This window comes from Leucopleurus acutus, assembly GCF_964270905.1.
Source record: "Leucopleurus acutus genome assembly, chromosome: 17".
In the NCBI taxonomy this organism is placed as follows: domain Eukaryota; kingdom Metazoa; phylum Chordata; class Mammalia; order Artiodactyla; family Delphinidae; genus Leucopleurus; species Leucopleurus acutus.
In genome coordinates, this window is record NC_139159.1 from 51791971 (window position 1) to 51811187 (window position 19217).

Below are 19217 nucleotides of genomic sequence, written 5' to 3' on the forward strand. Positions count from 1 at the left end.
CCACTGTCTGCTTCATTAAGTGATTCGCCAGACCTCAGCTAAACATATTTTCTCTCTGGACCTAATCTTGCAATCCTCACTCCTGTCAAAGTAGAAACATTGGCCAAGGAATGAAATGTGCAAAACCACAGCCTAAGAATACAAGCCAATTGTGTGTTTGTTTTGTTTTATATTTTTTATTATGTCCCTTAGCTTAAGTGAAGCTGAAGACCTAAAAGCTAATGTATCTTTCACAATTACTGCATTTTTTTGAGAACTCATAATTAGGACAGAGGGAAGAGGAGTGTAAAAACACATATATGTATATGTTTATGAAATAACATAACAAACCATCAACATCTTTCTGAAATCAGTGTTTACTGTGATTATTGCTTGTATTATGGAATTATTTTTCCTACTGTCTTTCATTATTTATAAAATAAACATTGGTGGAGCTGTTTGCCAGGTTGTGTGATGATGCTAGCATGAAAATATGAATTAGCCTCTAATATAAAGTAGGAACAGAGACGGATGGGAACACGGAGTAAGAAGTGGTCATTTCGGTGAGGTGGGTTTAGAGGAGGTTAGATTTAAGCCAGATGTTCATGCTAATCAGACTAGGATGGAATAGTCTTCTTGGGAGAGTGAGCAATATGAAAATATCCTGGCCACATGAGACCAGCTCCAGAATCTAATCACATATTAAAATGCACGAAATGGGCAGTATGTGGGAAAGAGTGAAATCTGATTTTTCAAATGACTTCAATGACATATCAGAAGGAAAGGACAGGCAGTTGATGCTGTGGCTTTTACCCTCGCTTTAGGGACACAGGAATCTCTTAAAACATTAACTCAAGTAATTGTCAGGTGCTTACCTTTATTGGATCCAAGATGAATGAGAATCTATTTGAGGGTTAGGTATCAGAAGAAACACCTGTACGTTTTGTCCAGATGTTTATTTAGTACCGAGTGGCCAGTATTGATAAGAAGGAGCTACACTAGGGAGTGAGTGCTAGTTCTGTACCTTTGAGGGAGCTACATGGCCAGTTAGGTGTAAAATCCAGAGACACCCCAGAGCCCATGTGTTTCCTAATTATCCACACACAATGAGCCTTGTCTATTTTGAATACAAACAACTAGACTGTTGAATGACCAAGACATTAGAAACTCTGCCTGGAAGTCACCAGACCCCTGTTTATGCTCTGCTTTGCATGCAGCACTTTTTCCTTTTCTGTTTTCTAACACTTACCAAACAGTGCCAGGTGAAATCAGTTCTATCTTGTGAATTGAATGTTAATCTGAACTCAAGACCATTGCTGTTAGTAGAACAGAGTTGGAATCGGAGATAACAAGAGCTTCACATGTAATTATTTTTTATCATAAATATTTCATTTTCACAGTATGATCATGAAAAATTAAAACTAAAGCCACCAGTGTCCACAACCTAGAGATAATTATTAGCACATACTTGATAGTGATATATATTTAATAATAGTTAGATTTCATAAATGTACTCTTTTATGTATGACTTTCCTCACATGTTCCGTGAATATTCTACCATGTTGCTAAGGATAAACATGCATCATGATTTTTAATGGCTGCATAGAATTCCACTGTGTGGCTATTACATTATTCAACTAATCTCCTATCAATATAATTGCTAATTTTTCACTATTAATTTCAATACTGTTTTTGATACATGTGAAAAATTGCTTTTCTGAAAATTATCAATTTATAATTCCACAAGTAGCATATGAGAGAGCATACCTACCCATTCTCCCACCAACACTGAATTTATGCTTTAAAAACCTTTTGTCAGCTTAGTAAATGGAAGACATTTTTTGTTGATATTTGTATTTTCTAATACTCTTTACATTTAATGGAACATTATAAAGAAAGTATCACTCAAAATGCTGCCATAAGACAACTATGTTAAAATACTGGTGCTAAAAAAAGATCTTGCTGCCTAGCTTTCTGAAAATTTTCAATGCATATATGCATATGATTTTTAAAAATAAATTGGACTATACAGTTCATGCTACTTTTCACCAACAATATATTCCTCTAAAAATTTTTAATGAGAAAATGATGTTCTATTGTGTGTATTTCACGATTTCCCTATTGTTGAATATTTATGTTGTTTCTTATCTTTTTGCTATTATATAATAATGCTGTGATGAACATCCTTATATAGAGTATTGCTCACTTGTCCAATTATTTCCTTAATATTCTTCTCTGAAAATGGAATTGTTTGGCAAAAAATTATGCATATAGTCACACTGTCTCTTATAAATACCAATTCCTGCCTTTATCAGTACTATATACAAATATCCATTTCCCTACACTCTAACAACACTAGATATAATAATATTTTAAACCTTTACCAATAAGACACATTAAAGATATTTTAAATTATACATCTTAGATTCAGTAAGATTGATTATTCTTTAATATTTACTGACTATTATTTCTTCATGTGTAAGTTGCCCTCTAACGTACTTTGCCCATTTTTTTATTAGACTGCTCATCTTTCCTATCTTTCCTTTAATGAAGAATTCTTTATATATTATAGGATATTAACACTTTGATACATGATTTTTACTTGACTTTTAATTTTGATTATGGTGATTTTACTGAGCTAAATCTTAAAATATCTAAGTAGAAAAATCTACAAATCTCTTTTGATATCCTTTCTGTTATAGGATTTTTCTTCACCCTAAAATTATTGAACTACTTTTTAAATTTTCTTAGTGTTTTCTTTTAAACTAGAAGTCAGTCATTAATTCATTTAGAGTTTTTCTCTTCTTTTTCCTGCATTTTCCCAAATCCATTTTAACCCTTCTACTTCCTCTATCAATTTGAAATATTTCCTTGCATAATATGTATATTGTGTGTGTGTGTATATATATATATTCATTCTCTCAATAGTGTTTAAAAATAAATATTAATAACAGATAGAACATGTCCCTACAGTACTTAGTCTATCGTATACATTTTGGAATACTTTTGCCTCATTCAAATTTTAAATCCATTAAGATTTTCAGAGACTCTACATAAACTTATAAATTTAGTGAGAATTTATTGATCATCCTAATTTAAAATATAATTTAATATATATAATAATATATATTATAATATATAATATATATAATAATATATATTATATATAATATATAAATCATATATATTATATTATATATATTATATATATATGTTATTAAATTAAGCATACAGTTACACAATGGTTCATCAAACCTACTATTAAGTATTTACTTAAGAGAAATGAAAACATGATCATACAGTGACTTGCAATAAAATATTCACAGCAACATTATCACAGTAGTCCCAAACTGGAAACAATCCAAATGTCTATCAGCAAGTTAATAGATAAATAAATTGTGGTATATCCGTAAAATGAACTAATATAAGGCAGTAAAAACTAGCTAACTACTAATAAATTCAACAATATGGATAAATCTCCAAAGCATTTTGCTAAATGAAAGAAGCCTAATACAAATTATATGCTGTTTGATTCTATTCATATGAAATTATGGAAAAAGCAAAACTATATTGACAGAATGTGGATCAGTGGTTGCCAGGTGCAAGGGGTAGGATGAAGTGATTAATTTCAAAAGGCCACAGGGAACATTTTGTGTTGATGGCCTATATCATGATTATGGTCACAGTAACAAAATTATGTAAGTCTGTCAAGTCTTGCTGAATTGTACACTTAAAATTGGCAAATTTTATTTCATGTAAATAATGTCAGTGTCGCCAGTAAATATAAATTTATACCTTTTTAAAAACTTTTTTTTTCTTTTGTTTTCTGGCCTGATAATATTGACTAGCACTTTTAGAATTATAGTAAATAACAGTGGTAACAGAATGACCCTAGGCTTTTTCCTGATTTCATGACTTGTGTATCCACTGTTTCACTATTAGGTATGATGATGGACTGTTGGTTTGGAATAGTATGTCCTTACCATGTTTAGTAAGTATATTATATTCTTGTTTTGCCAAGTGTTTTCACAAGCAATATCTGCTGGCACATAACGATGTGATCATATGGATTTCTAAATTTGGTTTTTGAATAGGATAAATTATATTAAAGGATTTTCTATGTTAAATCATCTGTGATGCAATACTGGTAAAAAATATGCTTGCTTTTTATGTATCTTTTTTTAAATGTGGGACCTCGGCCTCTATTTTTAAAAGTGAGATTAAGCACTTGTTTTCTTCTTTGCTCTATCTTTATTAAATTCTGTTATTAGAGCTTTAATTAAGTTATGAAATAAATTGGAAAGTTTTCCTTCTTATCATATGCTTTGAAACTTTTTTTTTTTTTTTTTTTTTTTTTTTTTGCGGTACACGGGCCTCTCACTGTTGTGGCCTCTCCCGTTGCGGAGCACAGGCTCCGGACGCGCAGGCTCAGCGGCCATGGCTCACGGGCCCAGCCGCTCCGCGGCATGTGGGATCTTCCCGGACCGGGACACGACCCTGTGTCCCCTGCATCGGCAGGCGGACTCTCAACCACTGCGCCACCAGGGAAGCCCGCTTTGAAACATTTTAATAAAATTGCATAAATTCATTGGATATTTTAACATAATTGGCTTTTGAAACTACCTGGGTCATTCACCTCCTTGGGGGTATTTGACAAATTTCCCTAGTTCTACTAGGATTATTGAGTTAGTTTTGTTAATTTGTATTTTCTCATGAGATTGTTTATTAGGGATGGCTTGTTTTTGCCAAGATTTCCTGCTTTGTAAGAACAAAGTTAAATTGATTTAAACCTGTTATTCTGCTATAATGTCAAATATGCTCTGCATGGTTTGTTATATTGTTAGTGTTTTCTCTTTTTTATTAAATTAAGCTTACCAGAGTACATCCTCTTTATTGTTTTTTTTTTTCCCAAAGAGGCAGCTATTACATTTATTTACCATTTTCTGTAATTTCTTCTTATATTTTAGGTTTTTTGTTTCTCTTTTTCTAGCTTCTATTTTTAATTCCTGGTATTTGTATTCATTCTTTTTATTTTAAGTAAGACATTTAATTATGACAAAAATAGCTTTGACCACATTCTATATATTTTAATATATAGTTCTTTTTCTGAAAGATTGTCTCTTAAACAATATAATTATTAAGAGTTTTATTTCCTCAAAAATTGATTTTTCCTTATTATTTAAACAGTGGGGAGCTAGTAAAGATTTTGACCAAGGAAGTGATATGTTTAGATATATAGAAAAGTACCTGACAGCATTATGGAGAATGGATTGCAATAAAGTGACACTTAGGATGAGGTTTAAGAGGTTATTGCAAAAGTTTACAGAAGAGGTGATGACTGATATGAGCAAAAGTCACATTGCAGAGGGGTGATCAGTTGAAGGAAGGAAAGATGAGGAGGCAGTGAGAGTCTGATCATAAACTTAACCAGACAAGCAGGGTCAGCTACATCTGAGAGTGTAGCATTGGTTAACCTGATACCCAGTGCTCAGGTCAACAGGAGCTGAGTGGGGGCTTTGGAAGAGATTGAGAAGTAGAGCCTTGAAATTTTCCTGGCACTATAAGACCATAGCCACAGTTGCTATTTTAAGACATCAGACATGGCTGAAAGGTAATTCGTGAGGGTGTCAGTGCAGCCAAGATGGTGATTCTAGATTATACATAAAGAAGATAAGCTCTGTTTGGAAGGAAAGAAATTGCACTTAGGTGGAATTGTTCTATGAAGGACATAACATGGGCGTGTTTGTATTAGGAGAGGAGAGCGTCAGTGATGAGGGAAGTTCTGTTTGGAATCCAATAATGGCATGATGCCTTAAATCCCTGAACTCCTGGTCTGTCATCCAAAGGCAAACCTCTTCTTCATCTGGACTCTTCTATATTCTCATCCATATACTGCATTTTCTTCACTGAACCCCATTCCACCATTCTCCTCCTCTTGCCTCATTCTTGGTCAGTGTATTCATTTATCTTTACCATTTGTACATTTTATTTAATAGCAGCAACCTATTTAAAATAGTTTATTCTTAAAAAAATACACGTCCATGATAAAGAAAATTAAGCAAAACCAGGACATATAAGATAGCACGTGTTCTCCCTACTCTCCCCCCACATCACCCATCACAGTTCACACAGGCAGACACGGTTAATGACTTGCTGTACAGCCTTCTAGCTCATTGTCAATACATAAGCAAAACCAAGAAAAAAAATGTTTTTTAAAAATTATATTACGATATACATACAAATCTATAACTTTCCTTTTTACTTAAAAATACATTTTGGACTTCATATTTATAAGTGTTTATAAGATCCTCCTCTTTCTTAGATATTGTATCATGTTCCATTATATGGCCACATTGTAGTTTTTAATGAACATTTATGTCATTTCCTTTTTTTGTTGTTATTATAAAAAACCTTTCAGTACTTTGAAAACTTGGCGAATGCTCCTTTAAGATAAATTCCCATAGTGGAAATGATGGATCGAAGGCTAGGCATATTTCAGAATTTCAAAAGACTTTGTCAAAAGTTTATATCAATTGAGACCCCAGCAACAGTTTAGGAGAACACTAATGTCCTCAGACATGTTCACTCTAGCTTTGTCAATATTTTTAATGTTTAATCTATTCATTCTAAGTCAGAAACCTCTACAGAGAAATAGTGTCAGAAAGACAAAAAGTCTTGCATGATGTTCTCTCAATTAACAGTGTGGTTAGTGCTTTAACTTTTGCAAAGAGCTTTTATATATATTATGCCACTAAATCTTCAAAAGAATTTTTTGAAATACATTTTTTCATCTTCACTTCATATAGGAGCAAATTTAGGTGTGAGAAGATCAATTACTTGTTCAAAATCACACAGATGCTAAGTGGTTGACTTGGAATTCAAACTCTGATCACACATAACAGTTTGATAAAAATGGATATTTAAGCTCTGCTATGTTATATTCAGATAACTGATACCATTTTGACTTGACATTTTTTCAACTAAACATTATACTACCTTAAAATGAGTATATTTTACATTTTTGAACAGCCTTATATATTTAAAAATTATTATCCTCTCTTTAAATATTCTTTTAGAAGGCTTCGTAACAAAACATAATACTAAGTTTTAGAGAAAATTTAACTTTCAGAGTAGAGATGCCTACTTTTTTTGATGAAAGCCAATGAATAAATAAGGTATAAAATACTAAAATTTTCTCTGCAGAGAGGCTATTGACATCAGTGTTAAAAGAATTTTGGGTCAGAGAGATATGGATTAAGAACTGTTTCTGCTACTTTCTGTCTGGCTGACTTTAGGAAGCTTACTTAACCTCTCCAAGCCTCAGTTTATACATTTATACAATAGAGATATTAATGTACTTGCCTCATCCTGCTATTACGAAGATTTAAAAAGGTATCCTATGTGAAATGGTTAGTGAGGTGCCTGGCACATAAATGACATGCAATAATGTTGCTGCCATTATTATTATAATTATTATTGTTGTGGCTGCTAATATCATAGGTAATTTTTTAGAGACAAACATATTTCAGAATATTAGGTATTCCCATAAAGATTGACTGACTGTCTTTCCTATGTTACAGAAACCACCATTTATATATGGTATTTTTCCCTTCCTTTAGAATGTATAATTTGTTCTAATCCTGACATGTTAAAGCTTCAGTGGGCCTAAAAGATTATTTAGTTATACAAATAAAGACATTTAAGAACAGATCTCTTGAGAAATTTTCCAAAGTCACACAGATTCTTGCTGCCAAAATAAGAATTTGATTCCTGGTCTCTGTTCTTTCTCCTTAAGGTTAATTAATTTATCCTAAAAATTACTGTGCATATTTGAAATATTTTACAGTAATTTCTAAAATTGTAAGCCAAATATTGAAAAATGTCCTTGGCACCACTGGTGGTTGAATACATATCTCTCCTGATTTCATTGAAATGAATTTCCCCCAGTTCAGAAACGTGAACTTTTGCCCTCTGTTATGCAAGTTCAGTTATTTTTAAGGAAAGATGACCAGACTGCAACTCTGGTAATTGTGTCAACTTCTTCAGTAATACAAAATTTAATTTATTTTGCATTTGTCATATATCTTGCCTCTGTGATATTACAGACACTTAAAAGCTTCATCCAGTAACTAGTTCAAATTAAAAACATTTCCATGCCTGCATGTAAATTGTGCTGCAACTTTGTAATTGACTAAAATTATTATCTTACTATCATAATAGTAACTCAAGAAACTTAGACAGTAAAATAGAGAAATGAATTGTTTCATGGAGGTAAGTAAAACTGGATACTTGTTCTGCCTTCATACTTTAAAGCACTGGTTCTCTGCCTGTACACCCTTAACTATGGAATAAAGTCACATACACACAAAAGCGATTGTTGATTTGTACAGTGGCTGCCTTAAAAACAAGCTGGCTTCTAACTTTAATTCAACAGAGAAAATTTTAAGCTCCAGCTGGTTAGACAACTATCCACTGGCAAATCAGAAAAAAATAATTAAAAAATTTTACTTCAAGTTGGTTATTTGTAACTTAGGTTGTTTTTCCATAGAAGTAATGAGAATGATTCTTGGTCTGACAAACTTCAGGAAAAAGCCTAGTACTCCACAGATACCTCTAAGATTGTCCTTATATTAATGTGGTCAGTGTGAGTCATATTTTCCCTATGGAAAATGAATTTACTTCTGAAGAGTTACATTCTTTATGAGGGACATAAGTGATGGGATTCAGAATTTCCCAATGTTTACTTGCTTATTTTGGCTATCCACTCATCTGTTGTTGGCAAGTTGAAACCATCAGTAGTTAAGACATTATCTCAGATTTAAAAAGTTGAACATTTTGGTTTATATCTTTTAATTATAAGAATGGAATTCAAAGGATTGTATTTTCTGAGTATGTTATTGCTCTAAATTCGAATTCCACATCTTTTATTCAGTAATAATAAAGTGGGTTATAATGGAAGCAATGAAAGACCTAGAATGAACATTATTTCTTCAATGTTTGTAGAAGAGATAAACAAAGGAATGCAGGGTAGGGATAGAGAGGAATGGAAGGATTATGATCAACTTCATTCTTTCACAACATAATGTAAATGTATTGGGACCTTCTCTGAGACTACAGCTTGAAGGTAAAGTAGAAGTGTGAGGTCACTGAATGAAGTTTACAGAGGAAAAGTTATTGACCCCGGAGAGTAGTGGTGCCCTGAGACCCTTAATTAATCACGTATCTTTATCGTACTTGTGTCAGTTTCTGCCTCTACCCTTCTTTCTGCTACTGATATTACTCCTGCCACTACTTCTGTCTCTTCTTTACCTCCATGGCTGGGTTCAGCTCAAATAGGGGCAAGCAGGGAGAAAGACCTTTCCTTTCTAAGGTAAATTATGTTGACATTAGAGAAGGCCTTTAAAAAAAATGTCTTTAATTCACCCACATGAACTTCTTTAGAGTTTTCTTGGTTAAACTTGGCCTTTTGCATTTCCATGTCAAGTTTAGAATCAACTGGTCAGTTTCTTTCAAATATCTGGTAGGATTTTGACTGGTAAAGCATTGAATCTATAGTTCAGTTTTAAGAGATAATTGATATGTCTGCAACAGTTTATCTTAATAATGTGTTCTATATTCCTGGTAATTCTTATCAGTTGATGACCCTTCTCACTCCTCCCACTCCAGTCCATAAAAGAGTGAGCTATTCCATGCTCATTATTTCAGATCATCAACACCAAAACAGAACAGAAATCAAAGTTGTCAATTTTTGGTTTTGGAACTCATGACAGAGCTAACAGTCTTGAGAGAAAAGGAATTTAAATCACAAGAAACTAGGTTTTTTCAAGTTCTCAACGTTAAAGGACTCAAAGCAAGCATAAAGTCTCTGCAAAAAAACAGTCTTTGGAGTAAATAGATGAAGAGCCAGATGGTCTCACATCCAGTCTAGATAAAGATTTCATGGGTGGTGCAAGAAAAAGGCAGAGAAGAGTGAAAGGGCTCTGACGTGATGAATCCTTGAGAAGGGAATATGTGCTCAGCTCCTCCCAGGCCAAATCCCAGAGTGCGGGTGAACCAATAGAACCCCGGTAGATTTGCAATTAAAAAGACAATGTGACTTGTGCATATCTTTCTGGGTGGAACTCTGAGAAGTAGCCAGCCTTATAGAGTTCCCAATACTTAGCTTATCAGAGGAGCAGAAAGAAAGGGATTTCTAGGCAGATGGGCCTGAGGCACTGCAGAATCCTTGAGCCCCTCCTGGTGAGGGTGAATTTAAAAGCCCTCTCATTCCTCATCCTCTGAGAGGAGACTGGAAAGAGAAAAGATTCCAGACCTGCAAGTCCTTGGTTGTAAGCCGAAAGCGTGTTTGTGTTGAGACCCCCCTAAAGAGACTGAGAATAGTGGTTTGAAATAGAACTTAGTTCAGACTTAGAAAAATAAGAAAATTTACATGAGTTTAAAATACTTTAACAATCTTAAATTTTATTAAATTTTACTTAACTAAAATTTATTTTGGGGCCTAATATTTATACATAATTATTCCACATATTCTTGGCTAAGACAGAAATTTCTTGTTCTTGACAGGGAATATAATACAGTAAGCATGTCAACTTGTCCCAAATTAATTTATTAATTTGGAAAAAGTCAAATTATCTCTACCCTATAGCTTATGACAGAATGCATTCAAAATGTGTTATAGAGTTAAAATGATAACACTATACAATTATTAGAAAATGTGGGATGTATTTATCTGATTTTGAGTATGCTTTTCAAAACTTAAAAAGAAAATGGAAAGAAAAAAATTGATGGGCATTTGACTATCTAAGAAATCTAAAAATTCATAACATAAAAGTAAAATCTAAAATATTATTGACATAAAAATACAATTCACCATATGTAAAACTAAAAGCAAAGAACCACCTGAAAATAAATATTTATAACATATATCTAACAAGAAAATGATAAAACTCATTTTAATTAAAATGCAAATTTAGTGTCACAGTCTTTTCAATACCAAATTGGAAAAGGCAAGAAATAGATTAATACTAGATATTAAGGTTTGTAAACATGCAATCTCACAGAGCAGTGATGATAGATAATAAAAATATTTCTGATAATCAATTTGGAAATGGGTATCAAATGCCTTTAAAATATTTACTTCATTGATTAATTCAATATTCTAGGAATATAGTTTAAGAAAATAGAAGTACACATCAGACTGTAGTATTATGCGATAGAAAAAGCAGCAGTAACTTAAATACCCAACAATAGGGGATTAGTTGAATATTTTATAGTGTATAGTAACAGATTCTACACTGCTGTGTAAAAAATCACATTTTATATAATCAGTGATGTGGGAAAATTCTCACAAAATATGTGGATGATTAAAAAGAATATGTTGATGTTGATATATGATAGAGCATATGATCCCAATTTATAAAATTAAATGTAGAGAAGCTCTTTTACCTGACCTCTACTTAACAGAAGCATCAGATGTTCCCTCTTCCTTTTGTAACTTATCTTTACTGATGTCAATACTTATGGAGAGCTGGCACCTCCCTAGGATAGCCACATTTTTATTCCACCTGTTGATTTATATATAGATTTGGAGTCAGATGTGTTTTTATATCTTAATATCATTTTCCTTGGTCCTATAATTACAAAGCCTAATTACAGATAAAATGTCTAGTAAACTATGAGTGCTAAAACAGAGTAATTGTTTATGTTAAATAAGTAGAATTCTTTGGGAAAAGTCAATTAATTTTGCGTCAATTAATTATGCGTGGACAAGAAAACTGTGCAACACTGGGGGAAATGATTAAATTCTAGAATTCTACACTGAGATTTGTTTATGTCTTTATATTATTGTTCCCATTTTAAGAAAACCAATCTAGAAATCATTTATGGTTCATTAGGAAGATGATTTATGTTATAAAGATGACCTGGAGCTCCCATCAGAAGACCTGTGGTCAGAAAAAAAGCTTGGTTCTACATGAAAAGATTAGTGAAGAAACACTTATTAATTAAATTAAACTTACATATCATGTATGTATAATTTTTAAAGGTTCTGCACCTTATAAAACCTTTTTCTGATTAACCAAAGACTGTTGGCTATCAGACAGAAGGGCTTCTACTGCACATGTGTGTATAGAAAAAATATTGGGAGTCTTAACACCAAAATGTTTTAGTAGTTGTCTCTTGATAGCTATCATGATTTGTTTTTTCTTCATTTATTTTTCAATTTTCCTAGAGTGAAAATGAATTACTTTGATCACAATTTAAAGTTATCTGAAACAAAAAAGGACCTCTCCAACCCCTCCCCCACAAAAGGTATTGGGCTTTTTGCCTAAATATGGGGTCATTGCCATTGTGGTTCCAATGTGGTGTGAGCTTGAGATGTTTGCTTCCATACCATTGGAATCTCCACCTATTCTGTGTTCTGATAGACACAGTTAAAGGTGAGACAATGCATCTTGAGTTTTTTTAAGTCTAACAACAACACAAAGCTCATGATGAAAACAAGCATCCATTACAGCAGGCAAATTGCACTTAGTGTCCAACAAATGTTCAGAACCAGGGTGTGAATGATCATCCTCGTGAAGAATTGACATCTTGCAGGACAGGTACTTCCAGACCCTGCCCCAGCCCTCCAGGTATGCTTGGTTGGCAGCTTATTACAAGCAGGTCATACATTAACTTATACCATGTGTTAGTTAGTTAGTTATAAGTTAGTTATACACTAACTTATACCACATATATACCATGTGTTTGTCATTCAGCATATAAATATCGGTCCTTTGCCCAGCACATAATAACTCTGTAAATAGTAAGTTTTCCTTTAGAAGATTATGGGAGGGGTGCATGTGATAACAATAAATTTTGTTTAGATGATAAACTACATGACACTGGTTTTTAGGTCTGTTTTCTGTATAACTTCTGTGGACTAAACACTGAATCATGTTGGAACTAAATGCTATTTAATGTGCTAGTGAAGTGTCTTCCATTTTGCATGAGTGTTTTCTGTCCATGGTGTAACACTGTGATGGCATACTCTTTCAAATTATATTTATATTCCCAGACCCTATTCCCTAATTTGCTTTTCTTTTCTAATGCCTTTTCTTCCCCTCTGAAGTCCATAGTATTTTAAAAAATACATATTCCTTGAGAAGATATTGAGCTTTTGCTTAGGGTCATACATAAAAGTGTTTGATTTAAATAATCACGGGAGTTAAATTGCATCTGCCAGGGAGTTCTACATTTTTTGGCAGTTGCAGGCTGCCTTTATTCAGTTTAATGATGAAGATTTGACTTCGTTGGATTTTTTCTTCTTAGTAAAATGAATGGCGCATCTTTCTTTAATTGTGATCCTCGTCAACCATTTGGCCCAGTAATGGTATGCAAATTAAACTCTTTAAAAATTAATGCTAACATTTATTAAATAATGCATCATACAAAAAGGTAATTTGAAATTCCAAGTTAGACTCCCTATCTGCTCATGAGAAAGTATTTTTTGTGCCATCTTCCTAAAACATCTTTATAGTCTTTCTAAATACCTTGAATGTTTTTCCAGTATTTTGCAAAATTATCACCATGGAGACTGTTCATGTAGACAGACTCTTTATGCTTTTCAATTTTGATTTGTATAAACTCTCAGATTTTGAATTTATATCACTGCTCTGACTTTCTAAACTTAAAAAGTGCTTATAGATGTTTCTTTACCACAATTTAAAGACAAGTCTAATTAAGGGGTACGTAAACTTAATTGTACAAGCTTACCTTCACTCTTGATTCTCAAATCAGAATGTATATCATATGCTTGGGAATTCTCTGGCAGTCCAGTGGTTAGGACTTGGTGCTCTCACTGCCGAGGGCCCAGGTTCATTCCCTGGTCAGGGAACTAAAATCCTACAAGCCGGGCTGTGCAGTCAAAAACAAACAAAAAAAGAATGTATATCACATTGTCAGTTGGACAATTGTAAACCTTATGTAACATCCCCACCCAGACAGCAGTGAACACTAGCGTTCAGCCTTGTACATTAGTGATTTTGTAAATTTGATTTGGGAATTTTAAATGATATTGTGACTATAATCGGCATAATCTGAGAAGAATGAAACTTCTCAGAGGCAGGTTTAGTGTAGTGTTAAGAACAAGAGTGGTAGAGTGTGACTGCTGGGTTTGAATGAATGCCAGTCCTATCAGGTATGAGTTTTACTATCTCAGACAAATTCCTTAACCTTCCTGGGTCTCAGTTTCTTCATCTATGAAAATGACATCAATAATAGTAGCTATCTCATAGAGTTGTTATGAGAACTATGAAACACTAATAAAGTACCGATCCATAGCAAGGACACAACAACTATTAATGCATTATTATTATCTTGAACATTTTTCCCTTCACTGAGAAAACTTTAGCAATATTACTTAAGTGAATCTTCAAAGGATTTGACAATAATTTCGATTTGATTTGCTAACCTAAGATCAAGAGTCAAACATCTCTTTACTTTGTATTATCTATAGAAATAGAATTTGGGAAAGAATGTAAAATTCTTCATTACAGACAGCTGTTTCTTCCATTCGATGTGAATTACTGAAAAAGAGAGATTTCTCATGCATGTTTTTATTTCAACAAACATGCATTTAACACCAGCTCTCAATATATGCAAGGCTTTGCGCTGACACTAGGCAGGGAAACATAGTAAGAGGAGATAGGGTCCTTATCCCCACAGTTATCCGGTAGTTAGCAATGGCCATCCTAATACATCAACAGTTAATCATAAGATTAAAAAACCCCCAGATATTTCAAGAAGTTATAATAATGAAAAAAGTCACCATAAGACAGCATATAATTAAACATCTAAAAGATGACATAAACAATAAATGTGTTTGCTTATTTTATATTTGTTTAATAATAACCTTCTTGTTTCATAAATATGTAAAGATTCCATGCTAAGTATTTAGATAGGAGTAAAGTGGTTGGGTTGGTCTACGAGGGCTTCATGAAGGAGGTGGACCTTGGGAACATTTTGAAGGTTGAGTTCCAGGCAGGCTTCATCTCTTAGACTGTCCCGTAAGTGTTAATAAGTGATCTACATGTTAATTCGGAGATGGGTATAGCTTAAGGGCTCAACAGTTGCCATCATGCTTAATTACTGTTCACATCCACCCTGCAGTAAGCTTACTGAGCTTTCATCAAGAAGCAGGTGGAATTAGTAGTAGAAGATAGATCACAAGCTTGATCGTTTCAATAGTTCTATGTTTATTGAGGACCCAGTCAATCTCCCCCCACCCCCAAAATTCAATATATATCCCAGGCACTAGGGAGAAAGAAATGGATTCATTGTTGGTTCCTGGCCTCCAGCTGCTCACAGAACATGTAACAAGTATTTGTTCTGCTTTATAATACATGCAAAGATAAGAGTAAGCCAGAGGTGTGATGAATGGGGGAGTGGGTGGGAGTGTATGTGTCAGGGAAAGCTTCAGAGAAGAGCCAGGGTTTTTCATTCTCTGCATTCCTGAATAGAAGCCAAATAAAAGTTTTAATTTGGGGTCAATTCAGAGTGCTTCACAGCTTTTTCCTTTCCACTGAATCTAAAGCTATGATCAGTGAATAAAAATTGCAAAGATAAGTATCAATCAACCAGGAGTCTGGGGGACAATCAATCTTTTTGATTGACACACTGGTGTCCTTAGAGTTTGTTTCAAAAATGGATTTGGAAGATACTCTAAATCACAAATAATTAATAATGGATGTAAGCACAAACTGGTTCCCCTTACACTTAGGATAATTTTTTTTCAATTGCTCGTTTATTCTTTTATTTATTCAGTCATTCATGTATGTGCCAGACAGGCTCTGTACAAAATTTTTTGGCTGATTTGGGAACAAACAAGTACAATTTATTTCTTCATGGATTCTTTTTTGTTTTTTTTCAAATTTAGGATGATTTTATTTACAAAACAGGTTCTTTTGTTTTAAAAAAATTACAAAATATGACAAAAATAGAAATAGCTTCTTGGACTGTTGGGAACTACTTCTAAGCAACCAATGAGTTAAAACACCGATGGTCTTCTTCTTTTGAAGAGCGATGACTGCAACGCTCAGCTGCGCTTTATGTCTCCCCAGAGCCCCGCGACTGTGGGCTGCCTCTGGCGGGAGGGCCGGTGAGGCCAGAGTCTGGAGCAGCAAGATCTTCTCATTGACGCAGAACCTGTACAGCACCAGCATCAATTTCTCCCCACAGCGGGACACCCGGCGCTCCATGGCCAGGCGGAAGTCCTCCCTCACGCCCTTGGTGATGCCCCGGGTGACCGTGTGGTGCCTGCTCAGCATTCCTTGATTGGGCTGTAGTTCCAGATGGATCTTCCCGCCTTCCTGAGTTCTCAGGTAGGCGAATTCCTCCAGCATGTTGATATTTGTAACATAATTGAAAAAATTCTCATATTGGAAGTTTCCTTGCTGGCAAATCTTATTGACGGCTTTCAAGAAAAGGGGGTCTCTCCCCACGGCCACTCCTGCTGAAGCAGCACGATCACATGCCCCAGCACCATGTCGTCTCTGCTGTCTGAGAAGGCTCTAAGCTTAAAACAACCTAACATTAAGTGCAGGCAATAGGGCATGATAGCCTTGCTGGTACAAGGCAGAAGCTTCAGATATGAACCTTTTCTAAACTTGGGCTTTATTTTTGAGGGTTCTTCCTGTGACTTGCCTCTGTCCTGGATGGGGATGTCCATGTAGCACATCAAAGCAAGGACTTGGGGCTTCCCTGGTGGCGCAGTGGTTGAGATTCTGCCTGCCAATGCAGGGGACACGGGTTCGAGCCCTGGTCTGGGAAGATCCCACATGCCGCGGAGCAACTAGGCCCTTGAGCCACAACTACTGAGCCTGCGCGTCTGGAGCTTGCGCTCCGCAACAAGAGAGGCCGTAAGAGTGAGAGGCCCGCGCACCGCGATGAAGAGTGGCCCCCGCTTGCCGCAACTAGAGAAAGTCCTGGCACAGAAACGAAGACCCAACACAGCCAAAAATCAATCAATCAATCAATCAATCAAGGACTTTCTCACAGGTCATTCTGTACTCCCCCAAGGCAAAGTGGAAGGTCGCCAGCTGGATGAGTGCCCTCTGATGCTCCAAGGTCCCCTGTCCCGAGATCTGTGGCTGAGGAAGTGGTCCCTGGAGAGCTGCCAAGTGGTGCAGGCTCGCTATGGCCTTTTTATATTGACCCTGATAGATGATCATATCATTGAGGGAGATTCTCAACCAAAGCCAAGTATCCGTCTTCCACACCAAACAAATTCTTGTAAATTCCTTGTCAAGGAATTCCAGGGAATAGAGCAGCTCCCAGCTCTCTCTGGCCAGCTTAAAGCTTTCCAACACCTCGACTGAGTTAGCAAGTTCTGCCTTATTGACAGCAATGTGACGATTCCTTCCTTTTGCTGAACAGTCTTCATCGTCCGAACTCATGGGTTTTTCTCTCCTCTCAGCTAGTTTCCTCTTTTTATGTATGTGTTTATTGCGATCAATTTCTACATCACCATATACATTTGATATGTCTTCCAGAAGAACCAGTGGAACTTGGCTAGGGGCATTAGGACCTTGGAACAGAGACTGCTGTATGCTGTTGACATACTGAAATGCATTCTTAAAGAAGACCAACATAGCGGAATAAACCACTTTGGTTTTTATATTTTGCATGAGCTTCGTCATCAAAGTTGTTCATGTATCTGCAGAGATCCTTCATTCTATGCAAAATATCACCTAGCTTTGTCTTCCTTTATACATCTGCCAGTCACATCTCATTCCAACAACGTTCAAAATCTTGAGCAACCTCTCCCAAGGGTCCACGATCTGGGATGATTTTTCAGTCAGCCCCTCTATTATGTACTTCTGAGAGCTACGTTTGTTCGGCGACATTAAATCAGACGTTTCTTGGGCACCTTGACGCTGACTCTCTATTTGAGTAGATCTAGTGACATAACTGATATTAAATTCAGCTGCTTTGTTCAAGTACTTATACACCAAATTGGCAGACAGCAGAATGTCATGGTTGTTAATTATCAGAGGAAGGACATCACACACAAATAATTTTCTAAAACAGTTAACAGGAGATTCTTGCTCTTCAATAGTTTCAGCCTCCAACAGTGCCTCCCCAAGGCTAACTCCATGCTGTACCACTGTTTCAGGGAATCGTCTCAAAAGTAGAAGCAACATTTCTGATCGTTCCAAAGTGTTGAAGCATTGTTCCGTAACCTGTGGTAACATTTCACACTGGACCCGACCAGGAAGAGTTTCAAATAAACCTGGATGTTGAAGTCGGCGGGGTAGAGGCTGCAGGCTGTGATCAGCTAAGCCTTGGCAGCCCATAGGTCCTGCTGCACCAGCTCGCGGGCTCGCTGCACCAGGAACTCGCAGTCGCCCTGGGCCAACATGACGCAGGAGGCCTCTTTTTAAATTAATTAATTAATTAATTAATTTTTGGCTGCGTTGGGTCTTCGTTGCTGCGCGCGGGCTTTCTCTGGTTGCGGTGAGCGGGGGCTACTCTTCGTTGCGGTGTGCGGGCTTCTCATTGCGGTGGCTTCTCTTTGTTGCGGAGCACGGGCTCTAGGTGTGCGGGCTTCAGTTGTTGTGACTCATGGGCTCTAGAGCGCAGGCTCAGTAGTTGTGGCGCACAGGCTTAGCTGCTCTGCGGCACGTGGGATCTTCCCAGACCAGGGCTCGAACCGTGTCCCCTGCATTGGCAGGCAGATTCTTAACCACTGCACCACCAGGGAAGTCCTCTTCATGGATTCTTAAAATCTAGCGTTTTATACTTAGCTGTCTTACAGAGCTGTCAAAGTCCATTAGTTGGTAAGAATAATTATCCAACAGATAAGGAACTCGTTCATTGCAGTGTGGTCTTAGATTCAGATCCAGCCTAAAATAAGGGAAACTTTCAAGTACTATCTAATTCATTAAATACGGAATCAATTCAAAAAAACATAGCAAAATAAACAAGATACAAGTTCGTAAACTTAAAAACAGCACAGTCTAAATTCAAATGACGAATAGGACGTTTATTAGAATATTTCATTGAGATGAAGTCATTATAATTTTTAGTGATAGTTAAGAAACTGGGAGGTTTCTGAAGATGCTACTCTTACCACTCATACCACTAATAATGACTGCCAAGTGCTTTACATTTTTTTTGAAGATTTTTTTTGATGTGGACCATTTTTAAAGTCTTTATTGAATCTGTTACAATATTGTTTCTGTTCTTTTTTTTTTTTT

General features: G+C 35.5%; 1 pseudogene across 1 annotated transcript in view; it reads right to left on the reverse strand.

The window, feature by feature from the left end:
• Positions 1–18379, reverse strand: part of LOC309974007 (integrator complex subunit 10-like) — a 32246-nt pseudogene extending 13867 nt beyond the window's left edge. The window contains exons 1-2 of the transcript in view: positions 17007–18379; positions 16000–16708 (exon numbers count right to left, since the gene is read on the reverse strand). The product of the transcript in view is annotated as an integrator complex subunit 10-like (transcript). The remainder of the gene's footprint in view (positions 1–15999; positions 16709–17006) is intronic.
• Between the last annotated feature and the right edge of the window lie 838 nt (positions 18380–19217).